General features: G+C 34.9%; 1 long non-coding RNA gene across 1 annotated transcript; it reads right to left on the reverse strand.

The window, feature by feature from the left end:
- Nucleotides 1–2,756: 2,756 nt before the first annotated feature.
- On the reverse strand, nucleotides 2,757–8,062 carry LOC129219971 (uncharacterized). The gene is made up of 3 exons (XR_008580444.1): nucleotides 7,961–8,062; nucleotides 4,447–4,853; nucleotides 2,757–2,869 (listed from the first exon to the last, which is right to left on the reverse strand). It is a non-coding gene; the product is annotated as an uncharacterized LOC129219971 (long non-coding RNA).
- Between the last annotated feature and the right edge of the window lie 730 nt (nucleotides 8,063–8,792).

The following is an 8,792-nucleotide window of genomic DNA, read 5'->3' on the forward strand; positions in this document are numbered from 1 at the left end:
CAGAACAATAATACTATAGAAATTGAATTTCCAGTGTTTTATAATTAAAAAAAAAAGAATATAGAGGAAGATAGAAAAAATAACTTAGCCTATTTCTGTCTTCGTGGTTTTTTTGTTTCATCGAACTATTTGCCTTAACTGCTGTTTTTTTATAATAAAGTTTGCAATATAAATTGATATTTTAATGTTTTGTGACAAATTTGATACTCTCTCTCTCTCTCTTTGTCTCACTTAAATTTAAACTTGAACTTTTACATTTACAACTTTTATATTTAGGCGTTAAGTTATAAAATGAATGGAGAAATAACTATTTTTCTGCTTCTGCAACAAAGGTGGATTTCGTCCCTGATATTTTCGTTTTCAGTAATTTCGTTTTCTTCAATTGTGAAATGTAAAAGCTCAACATCGTCATCCATTTCAGCATCAAAATATTTAGCCGTCTCTTTCATTCTGCTAAAATAGGACATAACCCGTTCTTGTGTTAATATTCTTCTAAACTAAACTTTTTCTTACCCTGAACAGTCAAACATCCCATCATTTGTACAACATTATGAGCTATACAGTTATTCCTTTTTTTTCATTGTTGAAGCACTCAAGAAGAAATTGCTTTTGATTTTGGTTTAGCCTCGTGACTTTTTTTTTTTTTTTTTTGGCTTTAGTATCTACCTGTATTGTGAAACTTGACTTGAAAACATTTCATAGCTACTCGATGCAGTAGCTTTTTTTTTTCTTTTTTTTTTCAAATATATTTTTAGTTTTATAAATTCCTGAGAGAAGTTTAGAAATTTTGTACCCGCCTCTTGCTATATGAATTGAGTATTCATTGCCAATTTCAAATGTGCAAGTACAGTTGTCGCAGGAAAAAAATGTAAACTTACGAATTTTCGGCCAATACGTACAGATTTCTGGCTCTGATTTCTGTCGGATTTTGTTTCTGGACTAAATGGGCGGATTTTTTAAAAACTGCAGTTAAAGTTCAAGTATCAATACATAACTTCTTTCCCTGAACCAATTTCAAAATACTTCCAGAATATTGGATTTTAATTCTTTCACACACACACACACAACGGAACATTCTTCATTGATTTTAATAACTGAAATTTTGGCATTTTTCATGCGTTCTTTATAAAGTAAGTGCATCGTAGACATGCTTTGCTGATGCAACATCAAAACCTTCAACATAATAACAGTGAAAATGTTAACTCAATCACTTTGCACTTAAATATACAAAATTTAAATGTTATTAATGTTTATATTAGACTAAATAAATGCCAAAAATATCATATATGTGTCACAGAACAATAAAATATCAATTTACATTGCATACTTAAAATACCAGTAATTCAGGTAAATAGTATGAAGAAGCAAAAAGTCATTATGACAAAAATAGGAAAATTTTTATTTAAAAAAAATTTTTTTTAAGTGTTTCGCCTCAATGGAGAATTTACTGTTTTGGTAAGGCCAGTAATAGGGCATGACAAGGGAAAAACAATTGTTTCAGTATGTTGTTTGCACAACGAGTTACAACCGTTTGAATATTAGTAAAATGTGACATTTTTCCTATTTCGACAAAATGTAACTAAAAGCACATTAAATTTGCCTCAGTTAACTTTGCATTTTTATTTATTTATTTTTTTTTTTTATTGTGCATCTACTTATTTTTCCAGCGACAGTTCTTCTGCCGTAGCAACTGAAAGGTGCAATCTGTTTTTGGACCTCGTTTCCAAAATTTGAAAAGTATTCTTTTCTGAAAGAACATGCTTAAAAACATAGGATCTGACCATTTTTTAAATAATTTGTTTAAGTTGTATATTTAAAAAAAAACTTAAATCGGAGCCCTTTCATTGTTTAGGGCTTCTGCCGATGACATCACAAATGATGAAATGTCATTCAGTGTTGCCATTCACAGTGCAAAATGTTGAATTCGCATTTTTACTCACGTGTGTTGGCAACGATATGATTGATAGCAAGCGTAGAGCGCAATATTTAATTCGCTCCTTGATTATCATAACGTGGAAACGCGATAGAAAGATGCGATAAAGTGCATCATTTGTGACGTCATCAAGACCACGCCTTGCTCGAAAAATCGGACATTTTAAAAAAATTAATTAAAAAAAAACTGTTGGGAAAATGAAAGTATTATCTGGGTCCATGTTTTTTTTTTTTGCTCATTCTATCCATTTTAATGACTAAAAGTATTACTTTTGACTGAAGAAAACCACCCCATTGTGGTTCAAAGCAATTTCCATGTCTTGAAAATCCGCCCAGTTTTTCCTGCCGCGCGTTGAGCTTCAGGGGCCCATAAAAACTGAACAACTCAACTTCAGAACAAAAAAATTCTGGATTTGGGCTTTTAACAAGATAAATAATAATTGCTAATTCTTTGCAGAAAATCTGAGATGGCATGAATCACAAGCGTGACACTCTCTCAGATTCTTGCTCTTAATCATTACTTCAGTGTAAAAGGTCGCTCTCTGCGTGGCAGCACTCTCTGTACAGCTGCCAATACGTTGAATCAGTAATGGAGAAAATAAAATTTAATTTTAAAAGTAAAATTTTGTTTTTAAAAATTAAAATTTCATTTAAAAAAGAAACTCGATAATTCTGTATGGATTAACGTTCTTCTCGATTGGAAAGTAACAATAATATTCAATCACAAATGAAAAAGCACAAAGTCACCTAAGTGCGAATCAACGGTTCCATTTAGGAAATGCCTTTCAATGCACTTAAAAAATTGCAATAATAAGGACAAAAAGTATCAAGCAGGCATTTATTTGTTTCAGCAATAATTTACAGTTACGCACATCCATAGTTTCATTCTTTGCCACTTCTCACTCATGCTCTTGTTTAAATTACAGAGTTCATCCATCTGAAAGAAAAAAAAAAAGCAAATTAGCACTCTATGCGGAACGATTGCAAAACCAGAATTCATAACAGTATAGAAAATTCATTTTATAAAAAAAATCGGATTTCTTCTTCTGCAAGACTCAATAAAAACTATGTGGCGAAAAACTGACTCTTGTACTCTGACTCGGATGAGATGGATTCCGATGGGCTACTGATTAAACGACTCCTTTAATCAGACGACTGTTAAAATGAGAGTGAAGAAATCCTGTTAGTGTGTGTTGTGCCAATAACGGTCATTAACTGAATGTCAATATAGTAATTTCTCCCTTTTCAACCCAAAGATAACAAGTTCGTCCAAGGTCAAGCGTCTTGTTATCAAAGCCATGCTAAAGTAAAGGTCGAGTGCTTAGTTAAAACTGAGAACCATCCGGGCTCCGATCGCGTCGTTGGAGCTACTGTTTTTAAAAATCCAGAGCTAAAAGTGGCTGATGTGATACGTTACCTCATCAGCCCTGTTCAACAACTTGCATCCTGCAAATCACCGCTTCAACTCTAAAAAAAAAAGACCTTCTATATGTGAAAAGAGGTTGTCTCGGAAAATGGTTTTACCCAGCGCTGCACATACCAGTTCAAGGATATTCCTGTAATATGTGATTCACCACTTTATTTACATATTTACTCAATAGATGGCAATGATCAATTGATGTTTCACATATTCATATACTTATTTATTTCTATGCGTGCATATAGACCAACATATGAGGCAGTGAGAAGCAAAGGGACGTACGTGACAAAATTAAAAATTTGGAGATAACCAGTACAAATGGTAGGTGAACCCCTCCTCTGTCTTGGGGCGAGATATAGTACTAGTAGCTCTGGCAGGTTCTGTTATACAGCATGATTTAGAAAAACTTTCAATGAAAGCCTACCTAGGACCTTAATCTTTGAACGCGTTTAAAACTTGAAAACGCCCACTTACATCCCTTTGCATCATATAATAACTCTTATAAAAAGTCTCAAACTTCAACAAATTCTGAAGAACGCAGCTCGTCATTGTCAGTTTGCTGAAGAAAGTTCATGACTAGCTAGACTCTTTCTTTAAATTCATAGTTGACAGCATAGTTGACAATTCATAGTTGATAGCTTTACTCGTCAACTATGACGAGTAAAGCTCGTCATTATCAATCCGCCACAGGAAGTTCATGACAAGCTACACTCATCATTTCAATTCATTCCCAGCGAGTTCGAATCGTCATCGTCAGTTGGCTCAAGAAACTTCATGACGAACTGTGCAAGCCTTTTTAAGTTTATTTCCACCGAGAACATCTCGTCATGATCAGTTTTCTCAAGAAAGTTCATGATGAACTGTACACGCAAGTTCATTTCCACTGAGAACATCTCGCCATGATCAAATTTCTCAAGAAAGTTCATGACGAGATGCGATTTCGACATCTCAGTTCATTTCTAGAGACACAACTCGTCATTGTCAGTGTTCTTGAGGCAACTTATGACGGTATGGACCCTTCATTACATTCTAGAGATTAATGCAAAGGTTTTTCAATATTTTTTGTTCAATCATCAATTAATTAATAATCTTACGTCTAGTATCTTGAGGGCCTTGGTCTGCCTGCTGGACGACCGTATGGAACTGCAAGTGGCACAGGCAATGGCACGGCTCCAGCGGATGGCCTTTCCTTTCCATAGACACCAACCTTTGCACCGGCTAGGGAGGCACTGCTGACGTCAGAGCCTCCTAGTCCTCCGCCGATTCCGAGTCCGGGGCCTCCTCTGGTCTTGCTGTAGAGCCCGACTGGGGCCCCTCCCAGAGAAGCAGCATATTCATCAGATCCCCCGAGAGCTGGGACAGGGACTGGCACTTGTACAGGTACTTGAACTGGCACGGGGACCTTAACAGGGATGGGGAAACCACCGAATCCAAATGGCCCAAATCCGAATGGGTTGAGGAACTGACCGCAGGTCACTGCGATGACGGAGACGAAAACGATCTGCAAAATAATGTTGTTTTAATTTTACTTTAAAACTAGAAAGTCGCCCGTCAAGGTATGACGGGTGAAAATTGCTTCTACATTTGAACGAAGCCATTGCCTGTTTGTTGATATTTTGATAGTTGAAATTGCAACCCTAACTCCAATGGATTAACCCTGAAATACAGTACGTAGCGTTCATTGTTGGCCGCTTTTTCGTTTCTTCATTCCCTTGAAATGCCACAGTCTTACCAGTAAAACAGTTAATTACCGGATCGAGTTCAGCCTTGTCACAACAAAGCTTTTCCCTGTATGTTAAACATTACCAAAGCATATTATCAAATTATCATGCCGTGGCGCGAGTTTAATTGTTGAAACACGAGGGTTACTCGATCATCGGCTATTATTTATAGGAGGATGCAAAATGACAATGGACTTTGAAGATCCTTCCAAAATTCATTTTTAATTCTTTGTCCAAAGTAATGTAGTCACGAAAAGTTTCCGCCTCAAATTTCAACTCAATTTCCATATTAATTACCTTTATCTATTTTGATTTTTTAAAAGGCATCATTACGTCTGCAGGCAATCATGCAAGTACTAAAAAAAGTAATGTGTGTGCTTTAATATGTGTAGATAACCAAAACATTCATTTTAACCATTCCCAACTGTATTTATCACATTACTCGAAAATGGTTGGTCATAAAAGGCTGAAATTTCGTAGATTCGACCTATCTGTCTAGCTATGCATGGCCCTTTTTGGCCTAGCTATGCATCGGCAGACGATTTTAAGAGAACTCTTCACATGTTTTCTGTCACAAACTTTTTTTTTTTTTTTGCCACATATCGAGGTATTTTCCCCCGAGGCATCACTCAATCTATCTCTTTTGCTTGCTCCCACTTGAGGATGTTGTTGAAACATATTTTTCTTTATATTTATCTTACTTTAGTATCTGCAGTCAAAGAAGTTTTTTGATCGCGAAAGATTTTTATCTTACGATCTCAACTGTAATCTTTCTAATTAATAAAAATGTGTCATTTAATTGATGACAAAAAAAAAACAAACAATTTGTTGGTTATCCACATCAAATTTCATTTTACAGCGAGTTTAGCAAAAAGTTTTTTTTTTTTTTCCTATCTATTTATTCAATGATAGGACTCTTCAGTCTTGTTAAGTTTTAAAAAATAGAACTGTCGTTAAAAATTCATTCGGGGACTTTTGCATCCCAATCTGTTATTCACATTATAACTGACTTCTGACGAAAGTGGTACTGTAGAGTGATTGTCTTCTGCCCAATTTAGGTGGTTGAAATGATTATACGAATTTTTAAACTTAAAAAAAAAGTAAATAAAGATTTGAAGAAAAAAAATATGTATATATATATATACTAAATAAAGTTATTTTCAACTAAAGGAATAATAACAATCCAAAGATATTAAAGTTTTTAAAATTGATCTATGCTTTTGGAGATTATTTCCGCTTATAGCAATGACACTGTTTTGAATTTTCGACTATTCAGAAAAAAATCTAAATAAAAATCCTGCAAGCCAGAAGTTAAGGGAAATAAAAACAATAATATGAGTAAGAAGAAAAACCAAAAACGCCCTGATCTTTTCAAAACCTCTTGAACGTATTTGCCGTTAGCATTGTTACAAGAACTAATGTTTGATCAAAAGTGTTAAAAAACGGCCCCGAGGACTGCACCTCATAATAAGATAATAGGGATGTTTCCGAAATTTTAAAAGTTTTTTTTTTTTTTTTTTTTTTTTTTTCAGAAAGAGCATGCTTGAAAAGATGGGATTTAACCATTTTTTAAATAAATGGACAAAGTTGAATATTTTTTTAACATATATTTTAATAGGTGCGCAGATTGAAATTCATTTTTTACGCTTCTGCACATGACATCACAAGTGATGAAATGCCATTCACTGATACCATTAGAGCACAGCGCAAATTATCATAACCTGGCAACGCGGTTGACAGCAGTGCGTAAACATTTAACACAACGGAGTAGCGCGCGCCAAAGTAAATCACTTGTGACGTCATAAAGACCACGCTTTATTTCCAAAATCGGACGTTTAAAAAAAAAAAAAAGAAAAAGATAACTGCTGGGAAAATGAGAATTTTACTGACTGTATGTTTTTTTTTTTTTTTTTTTGCTTATTCTATTAATTTCAGTCACTAAAAGTAGCACTTTTGATTGAAGCAAATAACCCCATTCCCGCGGGTCAGAACACATAGAAAATTTAAACATAGTTAATTTTTTTCTACATAGCAGTGATAAACACGAAAAGAGAAACCAAATCACAATTACTAAGATTTGCTAGTCGTAAAAGTAGAATCAAGAGGGAACATTCAAAACAATTACGGTAAATTTTACAAATGAATTACAGGAATGATATGGACTGGAAAAACTTCGGACTTCGGCTCTTAAAACTACATTCAAAATGTGGATCCAAGCAGACAGGATTTTACTTCTACATTTAGTTAAATTTACAGCCACCGACATGAGATTCAGTGTTACACGAAACCTCTATCTTAGCTCGTATAAAAGTACAAACTGTCTTTCCAGGATCGTCACTTAGAGGGGGAGCAAGGGGGTTTATCTCCCCCTGGTTTTGAGATATTAATGCATTTATATGTAAGTGGGCGTGGTTTTGCTGTTATTTGATATCATTTATGTGCAGTAAACCCTCCCCCGCCTCTAGAAAAATTAAAAATGACGGGCCTGTGTCATTCTATAGCTAATCGAATAAATCCAAATTAACTACTTGTAAAGCAAATGTTACAACTTAACATAAACATGAAACGAATAATAATATTAATAAGATAAACTAAAGGCTAACGATGAAATACATAGATAGATATTCCGATGAAATTTACGTCAAAATATAACAAAATATATCCGGTAAATGTTTGCTTATGCAAGACAAAGAGTAATATTTGAACCATTTTCAATATTGATGCAGATTTTTAAAGCGTCGTTCTGCACAATACATGCCAGAAAAAAGGGCTAGAACTTGATCTTGAACCAAGTTAAATTAAAAATATTCTATTCGGACGTTTGCTACAAATGCAACAATCACGGGAAAACTCGCCTCAAGAAGCTAAATTTCAAAAAACAACTCACCAACAGTTGCATGGTCGGGCTATAAGGAACTGGAACAACGGTATTCGATGGAAATGGGATTGTAAAGGAAAACTAAACGATAAGCAGTGAACGGTGCTTCATCTGACCATTAACCATCCTTTTATACTAACCGAGTTTCAAACGCGTCCATTGTTTTACCCAGGCAAATTTCAGCTGACTACGGGACAAAAATGAAAAATTCTGACATTCTGCAGGTTTTCATTAACTATCAGACGATGCTTTGTCAGCGGCAATCGGCTTCGGTGCATATTTCAAACTCAATTGTTCGAAGATATAATCAATTCAATATTTGCTCCTATTCTAATTTGACACATCTGGACAGACTGGGTGCATTTTCGGGCATACAAAGAATTGCCAATCAAAATGTTAGCAATTGCATCAAATTTTACTTCTGAGAAGCGGCGGCTTGTCACGATAAATTTCAGCAGGGGCGCCTCAATGGGAGGTCACGGGAGGTCACTGTGGCTTTCTAAAAATTTCCTTATTCAGTAAATTTTGTCTTGTGATTTGAAAAAAAAATCATCGTTCGGCAAAATTTGGAGTTCCGTTTGCCAGATCGAGAATTTGTGCCCTCCCAAACATTTGAGTTCGGGGAGGCCCTGATTATAGGTAGGGTTATCAGCAGAACAGAGTTCGACAAGTGGGGAACTGGGCCCTAACAGAAAATGTTGCCCCTATCGATAAGAAGTCAACAATTTTAATCAAAAATGAAGGTTTTGTTATTCATTTTTCGAAGATCTCCGAATCCGTGCCCTTTTGTTTAGCTGTTAGAGTGCCTAGCTTCAAACAATTTCTTCCAAATTATTGTTTG

The sequence above is a fragment of the Uloborus diversus genome, chromosome 4 (genome assembly GCF_026930045.1).
Source record: "Uloborus diversus isolate 005 chromosome 4, Udiv.v.3.1, whole genome shotgun sequence".
In the NCBI taxonomy this organism is placed as follows: Eukaryota; Metazoa; Arthropoda; class Arachnida; order Araneae; family Uloboridae; genus Uloborus; species Uloborus diversus.